Source organism: Sinocyclocheilus rhinocerous, unplaced genomic scaffold (assembly GCF_001515625.1).
Source record: "Sinocyclocheilus rhinocerous isolate Xijiao unplaced genomic scaffold, SAMN03320098_v1.1 scaffold1143, whole genome shotgun sequence".
Lineage (NCBI taxonomy): Eukaryota > Metazoa > Chordata > Actinopteri > Cypriniformes > Cyprinidae > Sinocyclocheilus > Sinocyclocheilus rhinocerous.
The window spans coordinates 1,117,391-1,134,561 of NW_015638978.1; the positions used below are offsets into that span (position 1 = coordinate 1,117,391).

The window sequence follows — 17,171 nt, forward strand, 5'->3', positions numbered from 1 at the left end:
TCGCTCTCAGACTCTTATGGGAGGGCGGAAGGCGAGATCAATTGCAATAAAACCTCACCTCAAAAAGGTACCATCGAAGACCATCTCGGGAATCCCGAAGTGACGTGATGCCCCAACAAGAGGAAGGTCAGTGGGGCCGTCGTCTGTGGGTTATAAATACTTTCACCTCAGCAGTCAATAATGACATCTCGTAGGCCTCCAGAGCTGTCACTGTCCAATAACTCAACACGGTGTGCATGTCAGTCAGCAGGACAACCTGAGAAAACAATAAATCACTTTAGGTGGAGTTATAGCACAATATGCCTTAATTATTTATTTATTTATTTTAAAATACAAAACAAGGATTCAGAAAACTTCATAAAATCATAAAAAGCTTCAGAAAATGATTCACTGATTAATTTCTATTTCATTTCTATTCCAATTTTTAATGTGTGTGTGTGTGTGTGTGTGTGTATGTATAATTCCAAAATATGGGTGAGATAAGTGTAGTAGTAACAAGCAAGGCTTGTTCTTTCATCATGGACAAGATTTATCCAATTTCTAATATGAGCTATATCTCACCAGTAGCAATGCGATATGGCTGTATATCGGCACAGCTGTGATTCGGCTGTAGCGGCCTCGTGCTGTAGGTCACAGCGTGCCGATATACAGCCATATTGCACGGCTATGAGTGTGATATTGTGTTTATATGTGTTTACACAAGCTTCAGTCTGGATCCAGAACACCTGAGAAGACATGATGCCAACCCCTCAGAGGACCTCAGATGATGCCAACCATGAAACAACATACAGAACTACCAAATTTTGCTATAAATTTGATTGCATCATATAATAATGGCTGTTAATAGTGTTCATCGTCTGTTTGATTACGTCTTTAATTGATTTTTCCGTACATTTCTGCCATATGTACATTAACTGACAGTCACCACTGATAAGCTACTACTAAATATTGTAGAAACTTAATTTGCTGTAAAGTTGCTTTGCATCAGTTTGTATCGTGAAAAGCGCTATACAAATAAACTTGAATTGACTTGAATTTATACAACAGTTCAACGGCACGAGTGTATAAATACATAAGAAACAACAACGGAGTGTTTTTAAACCCCCCCTTTTGTGCAGAACTACTTCCTTCTGCCACGGATTCAAATCTCAGTTTGACAGTTTAACAGCTGAAGTCAAACGTCACTTCAGAACTAGTAATGAAGGAACGTTGAGTTGCCATTAAAAGCTTATTGTATAACTGTATTAAAAGCTCACTGTATTATGTAGAGTATTATGAGAAAGAGATTAACTGAGTGAGTGTGATTACCTGTATCTGGTCCAGCATTCATTCTTCAGCTCAGTCTCATTTTCACAATAAAACATGAGTATGAATGTCCGTTGAGGAAAGCGATATCTTTGTCGAACTATCTTTCATCTGTTAAGGGTGATTTCCGATGACAGCGCTGCTCACTGCATTTGTTGGCTGCGTCTTACAATGTGTTGTTGAAAGTACAACCCTGTTTCAGTCTCTTTCAATATAAAAGTCTTTACTGCTGACTCACTCGTAAAAACAGTCTCTTGTCGCCATCTAATGGCGGAACAATGAAATTACTATCACGAACACACACACCATTTCTCAATGCTCAGAAAAAAAATACAATTAAACAGTATACATTCTAATCTCTGAAGAAAAAAAAAGATGTATTAAACTTTTATTGTTTTGATGCTTGAACCCCCTTTTTGTGACCCGTATATAATTGTAAAATTTGGTAAAATGTTGTTTTGTTATTACTTTTTTATGTCAGTTTTATAAATCATGGTGCTTTATCAAATTGAACTTTTTCATAATGCATTTATTTTTATTTCTTAGCATTGTTCCCATTATTATGTAAACACACATGTCCGTTTGAAAGGCCAATTTTTAGACAAGCAAACATGAGTTTATGAAGGTGCAAAGAGGCTGACAGGCAGCACATTGTCCAATGACTTTGAGAACAGCCTGCACCATCATGTTGGCCAGATAAGGAGAGCTTATGGGCTCTAAAACAATGAGACATAAAGCCAGTCATCACGAATGGTTAGACAGCCAAATCAATGCGCAGAAGCTCTTATTGAATACAGTACAATACTGTAACGTTTGTTGCAGCAAAATTGTTTGGCTGCACACTATCTTTAGTTCAGCTGCAATGATGGAGCACCATTAATCTGTTTTTGTGCCTCTCCTCCTCCCTCATTCACTTGCTCTCTCTTCCTCTCTCCATTTCCTCCTTATCCTCCTTATCTTGGTGACTGTGCAACAACTAATCCCGATGGATTTGAACCTAATGAATCTCATTGATTTGTTCTAGAGGGATGAGGAACAAGACGGAATGGGGTGTTTTGACAAAAAATTTGATTCACCCTCAAGTGTCTTTTGGGCTCAGTAAGCTTAAGAGGTGAGGGAGAAATTTGGACTTTAGGTTTATAATTATATTTTCCTCTCATGAACTCTTGGCTAAGTAATTTTGCCGCCATTCCATAACCCCAACGCTCACCTTTTTCTTGCAAAACTGCAATATCCTTTTGGTTTCCTCCTTTTGGTGGATGTGGGCAGGATAGGAATCCCTTACAAGTAAATTAACGTGTTACTTCAAACCCCTGAGGCACAATTTTTTTTGCATTAAACCAGAGTCAGTGAATGAATAAGGGCTGCTTGTGGAATTTCGTAGCAAAGAGTGTAAGTTGTGCATCTTTTATTATTTTATTTTATTTTGTTTTATTTTATTTTATTTATTTATTTTTTATTTATTAGGCTGGGGAAATTTGTGATTTGAGGAATCACAAGAAGAATTGCGTTCTATTGGTGAGCTAAAATAATGCCTGTCCTCTGTGAGCACCATAAAAGGTAAGTTGATATTTACTATAAGTTTTATAGTGGACTTGTATGTAACGGTGAAACAAACACATTGGAAAGATATAATTAGGGGAAGTCGTGGCCTAATGGTTAGAGAGTCAGACTCGTAACCGCAGCAAAAAAATCGCTGCCCACTGCTCCGGGTGTGTGTTCACTGCTGTGTGTGTGTGCACTTTGGATGGGATAAATGCAGAGCACTAATTCCAAGTATGGGTCACCATACTTGGCCACATGTCACTTTTTTATTTCATTTTTTTCACTTTTTTTCTTTTTTTTTTTATAATAATTTGGTCATATATATCATTTTGGCTGAGGGGTCACTGACCCTTCCTTTTAAAACGACCTATAACAACCATCATGTTATGTTCTCGCTGAGTAAATCCACCTTTTTGGCGAAGTTGTGTATTTAATTAATTATTCAATTCCCACTCCATTGGAAGCAGATTGTTTGGGGCGCCTCCTTTTAATTAGCTTCCCTCTGACACCAGGGCACCGTGTTTCAATTAGATACTTAAATGAAATTCAATGATCATAAAATACAATTACCACCATGGTGCAGCTCGTCACTGAAACCAATTACGGTAGTGGTAACAAGCAAGAAGTTCTTTCATCATGGACGAGAAGCAAACGGGGGGGGGACGGCGTCTAGGGATGTCCACTTCTCTTCTCCCGTTAGCAGTGTTGGCACTGTTATAGGAAGAGTAAAATGCTGGGAGGCCCGGCATGGTGCTTGACCCTCTTGAGATGAGCTATTATGGGTGATTTGCCAGTTGGTGAGGTGATAGCTAGATGTGTGCACTTCTGTGTGTGTTTTCCCCACTGAAACAACCACTCATTTGTTTTGAGAAGTGAATATTTCACTCCACAATACATCTTAAAAAGGGGTTAGTGTAGTTTTTATGCCACTCGTGCCACTTTAACACTCCCTCCATCTGCCGTTGGTCAGGCTAAACGTTTAACTCCACCCTAAACTCACTCCATTGGTTGAGCAAATGTTGCTATGCTGAGCAGGTCGGATTGTTTAAACAAACAGTATAATGTTTTGATAGCACCACAGGGCCACAGTGTTTACACTTTTTTTGTGAAGGAAATCAACCTACATAAAGTGTTGGCTTATTTATGATTGAATAAAGTTTAACTGGGAATGGAGAAAGTATATTAACATTTAAAAAATTTACACACTTCAGCTTTAAGTCCGAAGCCTGACAGATGCCAAAGAGAACTGTTATTGAGTCAAATTATTATTCTAGTTTATGACAGAGACAAATGGATGCAGTCAAAGCTAATTTTAAAGAACGGATGAGGATTTTTATATATTACAAATTGCAAATGCACATTAGAAGGTTTTGTAGTACCTGTAGAGTAGTGTAGCACTCTATCAATTCGACAGTAATATCAAATGTCAAATGCAGAAACGTTATTCATGCCTTGAAAAGTTTCAGGTGTGGGAGGTAAAAACTTCTGAGTGTCAATGCTTACAGCCATTTAAGGGAAGATTGAATCACTCACCAGCAACACTTGGCATGTGCAGGGATTTCAGACCGACCGCTGCGGAAAATTGGCCAGTGACCCCCGAGATGGGTCAGTCCCAATTCACAGATGGCAAATTGCATGGAAGGCATTGATTAATGGGAAAGACACAACTCGTTATAGTCAGCGGTGTCATCCTCGCTCTCTGAGTAGCCCGGGCCCGCACCTTCTCATTCCCCTCCCTCGCCTTTCATCAAGCTAGTGGATGAAATAACAATCTAACAATTGATCTCACCCCCTTGCAATTAATGGCCTTCTCGTTGGCGTAATTTGCAGAAGAGAATAAACAGCAACGTAACTAAGACCTGGCAAATGGAAGTGCGATATACTTGTGTTCATTCGCCATTTAGCATATGAGGTATTTTCTGTTGATTGTCACTCAAAGGTAATTGGGGTTCCACGTATATCAGCACAGTGAGACGACTCTTATAATAGAAGGACGTAGCTATGTTTGTAGGAATACAATGGTGGTAATGGCTACAATGGCTAGAAATCTGACTGCAAGTATTGCCCAGTGATATATTTAAAATTGTATATATAGTACATCCAACAGCATATATACAATACCCTCATGTAAGCGATATATACTATAGCAGATCTCAAATGCTGGATTGTTTATATTGTCACAAAATGGAATATTCAAATATTTAAATTTATCCATACAGTATACTCACATAAAGCGATATATATGCTATAGCAAATCTCAACTGCATGATTGTTTATATCGTTGCAAAATGTAAACTATATTATCGACCAGCTCTAATCTGCTGAATGCGACTATAAAGCATGAAGATATTAAAATATTTTGTTTTGTATTTTGTAAACAATGTGTATTGTAAAAAACTCTATATAAATAAAATTGACATGAATTGATTTACTAACTGTACTCCATTTTCAGTACCATGACAGTAATTTACACTGTCAAGCTACACTGTTTTGAAAACTGAAATGAGCTACCTTTAAGAGATCCTAGATAAATGCTAAAGTTATTTTAGTTATTTTACTTTTCTGTTGTGAAATGTTTAGTTAAATGCTGCTGTTCGTCATTTTAGAACATTAGGTCCTGTAATATCTGTGCCAGTATGACACCAAGCAGAATTGTAAAAATAATGTTCCTCTTCAGGAACTCGAGCTGCGTCGAAAACGCTAGGGGAACGCCGTTCAGCGTGACGGGCTCTGAATCTCGTGTGTAATCAGACTAACAGCTGGGCGAGACGTCACGGCGGGTGACGAGCAGAATTGTAAAAATAATGTTTTTTTTTTTTTAAGTTTCCTGAGCACTCTGCTGTCTACCATTGGTTCGATAGATGGCCCCGCCCACAAACCCACTCCATTGGTTGAGTTGGAATACTCAAAGAAACAGTGGAAAGTTTTATAGTGCCACAGTATATTTTATTTACAGATGTCTCTGCACATTAAGTTGAGGGGAAACAATTTAAATGGAATATATTACATATTTCACTTTATATAGCTACTTTAAAAAAGAAAATTGAGTAACTTGCAAAAGTTTGAAAGTAGCTTCCCCAAGAAATATACAAACACTGACTGCGGTGACACAGGTAATGGAAGTACAGACTGATTCTTATCCGCAGACCAAACAAAAATATCTTTCAGTCTTCCGAAAGTCAGTCACACACTTAGAGAATCGACTCAGTATTAATCCTCCAAATCTCTTTCCAGTAACATCTTGTCCAGTGTCCCCTAGAAGGAATCTTTTTTTTTTATCTTTTAAAGTGCATGTTTTTTTTTTTGTTGTTTTTAAAGCTGGCATGATGGCAAATTGCCCTGACTGACTCATAAAGGAGCAGGGAGGTCAGCAAAGGAATCATTTTTTTTTATCTTTTAAAGTGCATGTTTTTTTTTGTTTTTGTTTTTTAAAGCTGGCATGATGGCAAATTGCCCTGACTGACTCATAAAGGAGCAGGGAGGTCAGCATTATTGGAGAAATATCATGTTTGATCCAGAAGTCTTTCTCGTCTCTAGGCAGAAGATGACATATGGTTCTGACTCACTCACCTGTAAGAAGGCCTCTTCCGTAGGACAACAGAGGACGCAATAACAGTGACTTATGAACAAACATGACAAACTACAGCTCTATTTCTGAAGTTCTTTGGGAATCAGAAGTGCTCTTGAGCAGAAAAATGAAATTTTGTCATTCAATCATGTCATTCCAAAACCACAAATTATGTGTTCTCCTCTTGTGTTCCACAGAAAAATAGGCACATAGAGGTTTGGATCATCATGAGGGTAAGTAAATCATGACAGAAGTTTATTTTTGCGAACTGTTTCTTTAAAGAGTGAACAATTGGAACAAATGCAGATGATGCATTTTACATCAACTTCATCTCATTGATACACTGTTTTTTTTTTTTTCAGTGCTGTAGATCTTCTTGAGCTGACAGCTCTGAATTTGCATATTTTGAGTGGGTATCTAATCCGGTGAAAGCAAATGTAATGTAAAAAAGAGCTTGGCAATGTTGTCACCTTGACCTCCATGCCGGGTTTTATCAAGGAGGGCGGAATTTGATTGACACCGTACTGCACCTTCACACATTTGCTCTGACGAAGAATACTGCTGCTCTTCACTCATATCGCCTACATAGATAAAGAACAAAAAAGCCTGACTGAAACAAGGTGAATGGCGTCTCATCTCAGTGACAATTCAAAGACGGTGAGTAGAACTAAGCCACACAACCTGTGTAGGCTTGCTGTAAGTATGTTTTTGCAGAAAAATAGATTACTTACTGTATTTCTGTGACTTGTGATTATCGCCAAGTTAAATGGATTATTGAAAAAGAAAAAAATGTAGGGTGAGGACTTTGTTCAGTTTATTGGTCGTTGATTTGATGCACTGTAAAAATTATTTTTCAAATAAAACAAAGATTATCGGAGTACAATTTATACTAGAAATGCTGTTTCAGTCTTTCTACTTCAAAATTGCATGTTTATTTCAATGTTACTTGCCGTTTCTTTGTAAAAGATTACAAGAAATTCTTTGTAATTGTGAAATTTACTAGCAGTTTCTGGGTGAAAATAGTTTCTATACCAAATTTTAAATGTTTTCAGTGTGAAAGCAAATCTAAATGCGAACTTGCAGCAAGAGGTTAAAAAAGGGGGGTGGGGTAATAATATTCTGATTAAAGATTACAAGGGCTAAAAAAAAATGTAAAAAAATAATAATAATCAGTGAATTAATCAATCATATGCATGGATCATTCACAAAAAGGACAGTCAGTTGCATTTAGAATATAGGATGAATACACACCTTCTCTCTGAAACTCTGCACTCCAAAGACCCGTCAGCCAACTTGAATACTTAAAAAGCAGAAAATGGTTTCTGATTGGATAAAAAGGGTGGAAAACCTCCCCAATGCTTTGTTGCTGTCATCAGAGAAACTAATAGTGATGTATTCAAATAAAAGGGATATTTTATGCATTAAATTGCAAAAAAAAAAACACATATACTTATATACTATAAAGTAATTAAAAGCTCTCTTGCCTTGTCATATTCCCTGTTACAGGCCCCTGTAGTTAATTTTCCCTCATTTAATTGCAGCATGAACACAAACCTTGAACCAGAACCACAGAAAAGCTTGCTCCACCATTGAACGGCAGTTTAAGCTGTGGTGAACTCTGCACCCAATGTGTTTAAAGCCTCATTATCATATTAGCAGAAAATGGCTAGCAATGACAAAACGGGGCCAGTGTTCTTGGATTAACAGGAGCTGGTGCATTATAGTACAAGTGAACAGCTAGGCTTCTTGAGGCTTGTAAAGCGGAGCTAGACGTCCTGCTGTGAAGGTGGAGTGCTAAGTCAACTGTAATCCACTTAAGATGGCTCAACATCATGAACTGCTCAAGGCGCACAGAGCCTGTTATTGCAGTTTCTCACACTTAACTCCCGGAACCCTGCTCTTTTGTTTATAATTGTTTCATTTACAATACTGACAATATTTTTTTGAAGAATCTTTTGTCATTTTAAAATCCCTTTCGGGTTCAAATTCCTTAAATAAGCTAAGCTAAATACTAGTTGTTGATTTTTAATTAGTGGTGCATTGCTAAACATTTTTATTAAATTTCTTCATGTAAACAACCATTCATAACTTTTAAATGTTTTTTGAAGTCTCTTATGTTCACCAAGGCTTCATTTATTTGATCTAAAATACAGTAAAAGCTGTAATATTATGAAATGTTATTACAATTTAAAAGAACATAATTTCCTAATACTGTATACTGTAAAATGCAATTTATTACTGTGATACCAAAGCTGAATTTGTAGCATTCATTACTCCAGTCTTCAGTGTCACATGATCCTTGAGAGTCATTCTAATATGCTGAGTTGATGCTCAAGAAATATTTATTATTATTATCAGTGCTATAAAGATGTGCTGCTTAATAATTTTGTGAGAACGGTGAATCTTCTCAGGATTTTTTTTTTTTTATTAATAGAAAGTTCAAAAGATCAGCATTTGTTTGAAATTGAAATATTTTGTAGCAATATGAATTTCACTTTTGATCAGTTTAATGCATCATTGCTAAATAAATTATTAAATAAAGTATTAATAAATTAATAAAGTATTAATTTATTTTCCCATACTATAAATGACTACAGAATCTCTTGGATTACAATTTGCAACTAGACGGGTGTACTGTTACTTCCTCTACAGTCAAAAATCTGGGTGTTATATTAGATAGCAAATTGTCTTTTGAAAATCATATTTCCCATGTTACAAAAACAGCATTCTTCCTAACGGCCAATCAGAATACCTTAGCTGCCACATAGCAACTGTCTGGCAACCACCCAGCAGCAGCTTTGTAGTAGTTGTGAGAAAGCACTATTAACTTTTTTTTTAAGTAAAATCTAGTTATTGATAATATATATATATATATATATATATGTGTGTGTGTGTGTTTTAACCATCTCACCTAAGATTGTAGTATTTATTAATAATCTACTCTTCAGCATATTTATTTATGAACACATTAATGCATCGTGAGATATTTTAGCGGAGTGCTGAGTCATCTTCAATAAAACTTGGCTTAATGTGATGCTGAATGGTGGCCAGATCTCCTCCTCTGCTCAATATATCATACATGTATAACCACAACAAGACTATACGCATAACACCATCCATCTATCAGCATGGACGAGAGCTGCCGCCCCTCCTCTCAGTCTCTGTCGGTGAGTTGAAGATCCTGTAAATAATTTATTTTATTTTGCAGCAGATTTTTCATTTTGCTTGGCAATTGGGTTACTTGTCTTCAGAAGGGTCCTGAAATACAGGAACCTTGTCCTGGCATACCCCTGGTTTTGTTTTAACAAGTTTATTCGCAGCAGTCCTGGCGTTCCCAACTCTCCAAGCTGAGGTTTTGTGAGCAGACAGCTTTGATATGGAGGTAATGCATTAGCATGATGAGAGTAGAAGAGTTCAGGTTCTAACCTCACAGTTCAGGCCGTTGAATATTTTAAAAGTATGACGATATTTAGATATCTGCTCATAACTGTGGCATAAACCATCAAACAAACAAGCTCCCAAGGATATGAATCACCGTTTGATATGTGTTACCATGTTTGATGAAGAAATGTTTAGATCAGGTCTGAGCAGGACAATGGTTATTCAGTTATGTGAGTATGTGATTTTACACATAACCAAACTCTGACGTCACACAGATTTGGCATTAAGTCATGTCTCTGGAGTTCATAAAAATTCTCAGTGAAATTCTCGTTCGAAATCATATAGGAGTAAACATCGGTAAACATCGGTAAACCCATTTGTCTGACCTTGGAGAGGGATAAAAAAGAAAAAGAAAAAGCAGGGGAAAAATAACTTGCAGGAAGGCTGTAAACTTCGCTCATCTTCCAAGTGTGCCCCTGGTGTCAAGTACATTTCATCACTGTTTAAAAGTTGGGCAGGACTGCTCTGGATAGCCAAAGAATAAATTCTCCTCTCGGCTATATGGAGGGAAAAGCAGCTTATTTGTGATGCAGTTCGTGAGAATGAACCAAATACACTCTGGGGAAAAAGTGCCTTGGGATAGAGAAGTGTGTAAGATGCCACAGAAACTTGTGCAGGTTTATCTCCTTACGTTCTTTTGAGCATTAAATCTTCCAACAACTTCCTAAGAATATTTCCTCTAGGATATATATATAGTTCAGTCATGAAACTCTAGATGGCGCAGGCTGAGTGTTAGCGTAACTGATGATATTCAGAGAGTTAAACGACTTGGCACAAGCTGATTGGTTCATGCTGCATATGCAGCCAATGAACTTACTGCCTTGCATTTATATGGCTGGCTAGCATTCACTTGAGATTCCTGCAGCGCGCTTTCAGAGTTTCTCTGAAACCCTTCACCTTCCCCAGCTCCACCTGTATAGATCTGCTACGGGGTTATTTTATATGCTATTTGTGCAGCAGCAGTATGTCTTAAATACTCATGGCACCGTATCGCCATATGCATTGGCAGTAGCAAGTTCCTGTACTTGCTTGCAGCAGCAGCAATAATCTACAACTACAGCAATAACCAACAGCAGCAGCAATTCGGCAGCAGCATAGCAGATCTGTTCCGCCAAGACCAAATACATTAGCATTGTCATATCCATCACCATGCTGAAATGTTCCGAGAGTTGTCATGATTTAAATAAATATATATATATATATATATACACACACAGAGAGAGAGAGAGAGAGAGAGCATGTCACTTCCAGATGTCAAACTTAAAAAACAGAAATAAACTGTACATGTGTACATTCTATAGCAGAATTGTTCAGTTTAATTTGGCACAATATTTTCAATAATTGAGATGTTTTTTCTTGCAATGCACTTTTAAAAATCTTGCAGTATGCTTAAAAAGATTATTATTTATATTTTATATTTTTATTCTAATTAAAGTTTTAGAAAAAAAATATTTTAAGTGTTTGTAAATAAACATTTTAAGTATTTTTTGAGAAATGTTTGATTGGTTAACATTAAGCATCAGGTATTATGAACTAACAACAATTTTTTAGCATTTGTTAAAGTAGGTTATTGTTCATTTATGTTCATTTGTAATATATAAACAAATGATTATTGTAATAAACTGTGACCTAAATATGATTAAAATGGTGTACACTCACATGTCGTTCTTGTGGAAAACACTTTTTCCGCCATTTTCAGATCATGTAACCAGCCATGTCATACAATTGGCAGACTAATATGATAATGCATGTTTTGTATAGCTTTTGTGTAAAGTCTCAGAAAGTCTGAGATTTGTCTTTCGCACCTTTAATGCAGTTGAGTAACTTTACCAGTCTACAAAGAAACTTTTTCACCAAGGCCATACTCTAAATAAAAGCTTTCATGTTTATAGCCTCACTGTGGGATAAGAAATCTAGGCCACAATGCTAACCAATTACGCTCAATGCAATTACGAATATTCACCAAAACATTAAATATTGATTGACCTGTGTTAACTTTGAGTCACAGTGAAAATTAAAACAAATATTAATCACATGCCGGAATGTTGGCAATATTTATGAGGTCTAGCGGAGAGTCACGGAAAATGTGCTGAGATAACGTCTCTGTTTGTGTTCTCCAGTCTACAATCCTAATATAGAGGACCGTCTATGTCCAATTAATTGTTAAGCCCACTGGTGCGCATGCACATTTTTTGTTAAGGACATCTATGTGTGCTGGGAGGATGACTAAATGTCAACCTCCTGTGTTCACGTTCCCCTTGCGGGATGTGATAACGTTCCGTCTTATTGCATTTAGAGCTCATCAAGTTTGTCCTTTATCTGGGGTGTTATTGGACCACTTCACTTGCTATCTGTATGTTCAAATAACCCACAAAACTGAGGAAATGTCATTGGCTCTGATGTTGTGTAGGGCATTTATTGTGAGGGTGTGGCAAATGGTGTGAAGAAACGCCAGATGCTGTACAGAACTAGTCGGACTGTCATAAAGCAATCGGCATTTGGTTATTGTGCTAATTTGTGGTGTGTGTGTGTGTGTGTGTGTGTGTGTGTGTTTTATAAATCGTTATGGGTATTCTTAAGACATTATAATGAATGTATAATGCATTATAAAAAATATATAATATGTTGTTTCATCTCATAAATAATCATAACAACAATTATAATACATTACAAAACTTACTTATTTGTGGTTATAACTTTTATCAGTATGATTATTTATAACATGCAATAAACACCATGTTAAATCCACTTAATTTATCATGGATTATAAGTCTCATATCTTGACATGATTTATTTAAGATCTGTACAGTATCTTACTATCTTACTGATATTACAATAATAGCTAAAATCAAATGTGCCATATTACACATTCATCTGATCAGACATCTGATCTTTTGGCTGTTTAAGAAAAAAATATTATTGTTATTTTTATCATTATTGTTGTTGTCATTGTTGTTATTATTTATAAGTGGTCTTTGTCTGCTTTAAATAAAGTAACGGTAAGTTAACAATGGCAAGATATGAGACTTATAATACATTATAACTATGGGAAATATAATCCATTGTAAGTTAAGTGGATGCATTGTGTTTATTGTGTATTATAAATCATCATAATCTTAAAAACTATAACCACAAATAAGTAAATATTATAATGCATTAAAACTGTTGTTATGATTACTCATGAAATGATACAACATATTATAAGTTTTTTTATAATACATTATGCATTCATTATAATGCCTTAATAATACTCTTATAATGTCTTATAAATATGGGCTTCATAGAAAGTTACTGCTGACCTCAATAGAACAATAATTTATAATAGTCTTATTCACTTATAAAAGTGCCAAAAGTACTATTTTATGGTTAGGTTAGGGTTGTCACAATATCAAAATGTACATTCTTAATTAATACAAGGGATATTTAATGATTCTCAAAACCAATTTTGATACCTATTGAACACATTTATTTCAAAAGTTAAATATTAATATAAATATTTACAAATTAAATTTAAAACAATGGTAAATGGCCTTCAAGTATTTTTCACAAAAAAAATTGCACAGAAAAAAACAGTTTCACCTAAATTAGCATTTTGACCAAGCAGAACATTATATTAGTATCACACAAAATTATATTAGTATCAATTTGGTACAAATGTACCATTACTGTTGGCATTTCTAGTTAGTGTTAGTTCCTAATTATGACTATATTAATACTTAAAAACGTCATCAAAAATGTGGTGGGTAGTGCTTTGACACATCATGCAGTGGTGATCATGTGTGTCATCTGTATCTATAAATACTGCAGAATCTTAAACATGTTTTAAACATATTTTAAGGTCCAATTCTCGCTATAAACAAACCATTAACTACAACTTTTGCCTCAAAAAAATTCTAATTTGCTGCTTATTAATAGTTAGTAAGGTAGATGATACGTTTAGGTATTGGGTAGGATTAGGAATGTAGAATATGGTAATGCAGAATATGTGCTTTATAAGTTGTAATAAACAGCCAGTATGTTAAAAATAGCCATGCAAATAAGCAACTAGTTAATAGTGAGAATTGGTCCCTAGACTAAAGTGTTACCGATACGTTTTTTTTGTTTTAATTCTTTCCAAATCTGTTTATTTCCAAGTGGAGATGAAAAACAAATCCCAGATTTGAGATTCTGTGCATCCTATTGCATGTACAAACTGATTTGTGTGGCCTGTAATGTGTACATCCTGCACAGTTTGATTGGTGAAGTCTATTCATGTCTTACCAACTGAAAACAGCACTTCATGTGGACATGAAGTACCTTCACAATGGACAAGAAGTGCCATTGCAACTAACCATTCTGGACTGAGAACACTCTACCAGCACCTTAAACATGGGAAAATACTTACCATTTAAAGCAACTTTGAAAAGGTTTCCACTCTTACCTGAGAACCGGTACAGTCCTGAATCAGTCTAATTAGCAGCGATGTTCGCCTGGTCAGATTAAAGGTCAGGCAGCTCTCTGAAGCATGTCTCCTGCAGTCCCAGCCACGCAGGTGTGAGCAGGTGTCAGACGCAGTCAGGCAGAAATCTATCTGTCTGTTCATGCTCCTTAAGGCCCGGGGGAAAATGAGCAGCATCTGCTGAACAGGTTCATCTGTTGTAAAACTGGATGGCTAAGAAAGAGGAAAAACAGAGACAGTGATTTGTTTGATGCTTCTTCGGTCAGTGTTTGGGATTGACAATCGTATTTGCTAACCGGTGTGACTCAGGAATTGTCTTGTTTATATGGTTTACAGGAGCGCGCTAGTGCTTTTCGAAGGAATAACCAAAGACAAGCTGCTTTTCAGTTCTCCTAGTCATCAAGAATAATGCTTGTTACCGTACTGATAGTGACTACAATGTAGAATATTGTCATAATATCTAGTTCTAGCTAATCAAAAGTGCTTTTTAAGCAGTTAGCGCTAATCTAGTAGTAGGCTAAGCTGTTAGCTTGCTTACTGAAAACACAAAGAAATATAAATGTTTAAATTAGCTTTGGTATGTGATATGCAATTTAAAAGACATTTAATTAACACATTTTGTATAATTAAGCAATATATTTCTTAAAACTTATTTTTCTTATTTCTGTTCAGGCACAAAATACAGTAGGTCTACCACCCATGAAAACATCTAGAACACACACAAGAGCAAGTAGTTACAGACAATTAATTGTCCAGGCATTTGTCACTTTCGTTTACAATAAAATGTTTATAATTCTCCTGCTGTGTGAACCTCTGCTAATTTCTACAGTCTCTTGATTAAATGCAGATTCTCTTTGTTGTTGTTTTTTTGAATAGCCACAAACAACTGAAGAAAGAAAGTTACGCAAGTTTATAATTTAAGCAGTAAAATGAGAAACAGATGGAACAAATAAAAGGATTACACAACAGATACTGCTGCTAGGAAAACTCAATGATGTTAATTTAGTTGTCTGTAAGAGGAACCAAGGGACTCCGTTTTTGAGCTTCGTTCCACTCCTAACTGTTTTGTATTGATCGACGGCGCATTTTTGAATAATGCTCAGTGTTTTTTGGCGGTGTTCTCCCAAAGTCCCTGACAATCTGTTTCAGCTACGCCTCGCATCCCCTGAAAGTCCTACAGGACTGCCGGCTAACTTCCCCTGCTCAGCACAACCAAAGCAGATCAGAATCTCTGCGGTGAATTTATGTAGTCTTTGTTTTTGTTGTCACGTTGCCGCTTTTTGTCTCTCCCATGATGCAGATGCGCGTTTGGATGAGGAAGAGAAGGGATGAACCCTCTGACTCCTGAGGGATTTCTGCTGAGGTTTACTTTCATGGCACTGTCAATAGCAATTACCGTGCAAGGTTTCTCCCAAAGCAGGCCTGGGAAAGATGTCGGCAGCCTTGTGCTCCGTCATTAATAAGACTTTGAGAATTGTGTCCGGTAAACACTCAGGAGGATAAAAGAAGACACTGATGGAGACGGAAACCTATGCAATGGTTCTCAAACACGGCTGCTCAAAAGTCAGAATTGGTTCCTTGTCAGTTCTTGAGTTTAAATTTGAATCGAAATAGACAGGAAGTTGAACTGGAATGAGAGGAAGAGAAATTTACAGAACTGTAATTTAAAGAAATTCAAATTGAAAGAAATTCAAAGTTTTGCTTTGACAAGCTTTGCTTTTTTTTGTCAAAAATTACTTGCATGAATATCTCTGAATCCAACTCGTTTTAATTCTACTTTCTTACATTCAACTTTTTGCTACTTGAATTCAAATTGGAATTGAAAAACAATTTAATGCACAACCCTGTTTTCGCCTGGTTTTACCAGATGTTTCCATCAAGTGAACTGCATAAACCAAACAATATGCAAATGTGCATGATGTAGGCTGAATAGGAAAACCGACCATTTTATAAATGCATAAACAACATCAGAAATATGATTTACACATTTTTGGGTCATGGCCCACCAGTTGAGAACCGCTGATGCGAAATATAGCTGTCAGAATGCTGTGGGACATTGGCTGGCGTTGTACGTATAATTACAAAAAACACTTTCCAGCACCAGCCATGGGACCCACATTTCACCCATTGTTCAATATCCACAGCTCTGTGAAATGCATCCGTCAGCTTGGCCAGATTGTCAGATGTTTTGACGGCATGACTTTCCGCGTCAATAATTAACAAACGTGTCTCAATAACAGAAGTGTTTAAAATGGTAATTCATAAACGGTTCGTCCAGAACCTGCCTAATTGTGGTGACTGACACTTCACGGAACGTGTCTGTAATTTGTTTTTCTTGCCCTCGGATTCAATGTTCCACCAATTCGATTCCTTGCACAATGCACAAAATGCCCGTAGGGTTACAAATGATTCTCCTTTACAGGTTGTTGAGCTGTTCTCCCATTGTCAGACGACTTACTGCACCACGTCCTCTCAAGCAACTATTGTGATCTGAATAAGTCAGTCAAGACGTTTGAGAAGCAACCCTGCTGGGACATTTAACTAGAGTCATTATCATTTGTAAAAGTCATCAATATATATCAAGCTGGCACATATTCGAAAAGACTCAAGAATCAGGCTCTATTTTTGTACTGTTCCCCATGGTGTCGTTTGACTCCACAATAATAGATTGTCAAACTCTCGTTTCATCTTGTTTTATTAATGTTTACATTGTCTTTTGTTGCTTGACTAGTCTGTAGATATCTCTCCTTGTCCTTTTGTCCCTTATGGGACATTGAAGAACCGCAAGTCATGGTGGCGTTAAGCGAACATGACCGAAGCGTGAAGCATAACTGTCCCGTCCTGATTGCAGACCAACTTAATAACCTCCATCAT

General features: G+C 36.5%; 1 long non-coding RNA gene across 1 annotated transcript; it reads right to left on the reverse strand.

Annotated features, from left to right (window-relative positions):
- Positions 1-6,773: 6,773 nt before the first annotated feature.
- Positions 6,774-7,218, reverse strand: LOC107750740 (uncharacterized). The gene is made up of 2 exons (XR_001641174.1): positions 7,150-7,218; positions 6,774-6,999 (listed from the first exon to the last, which is right to left on the reverse strand). It is a non-coding gene; the product is annotated as an uncharacterized LOC107750740 (long non-coding RNA).
- Between the last annotated feature and the right edge of the window lie 9,953 nt (positions 7,219-17,171).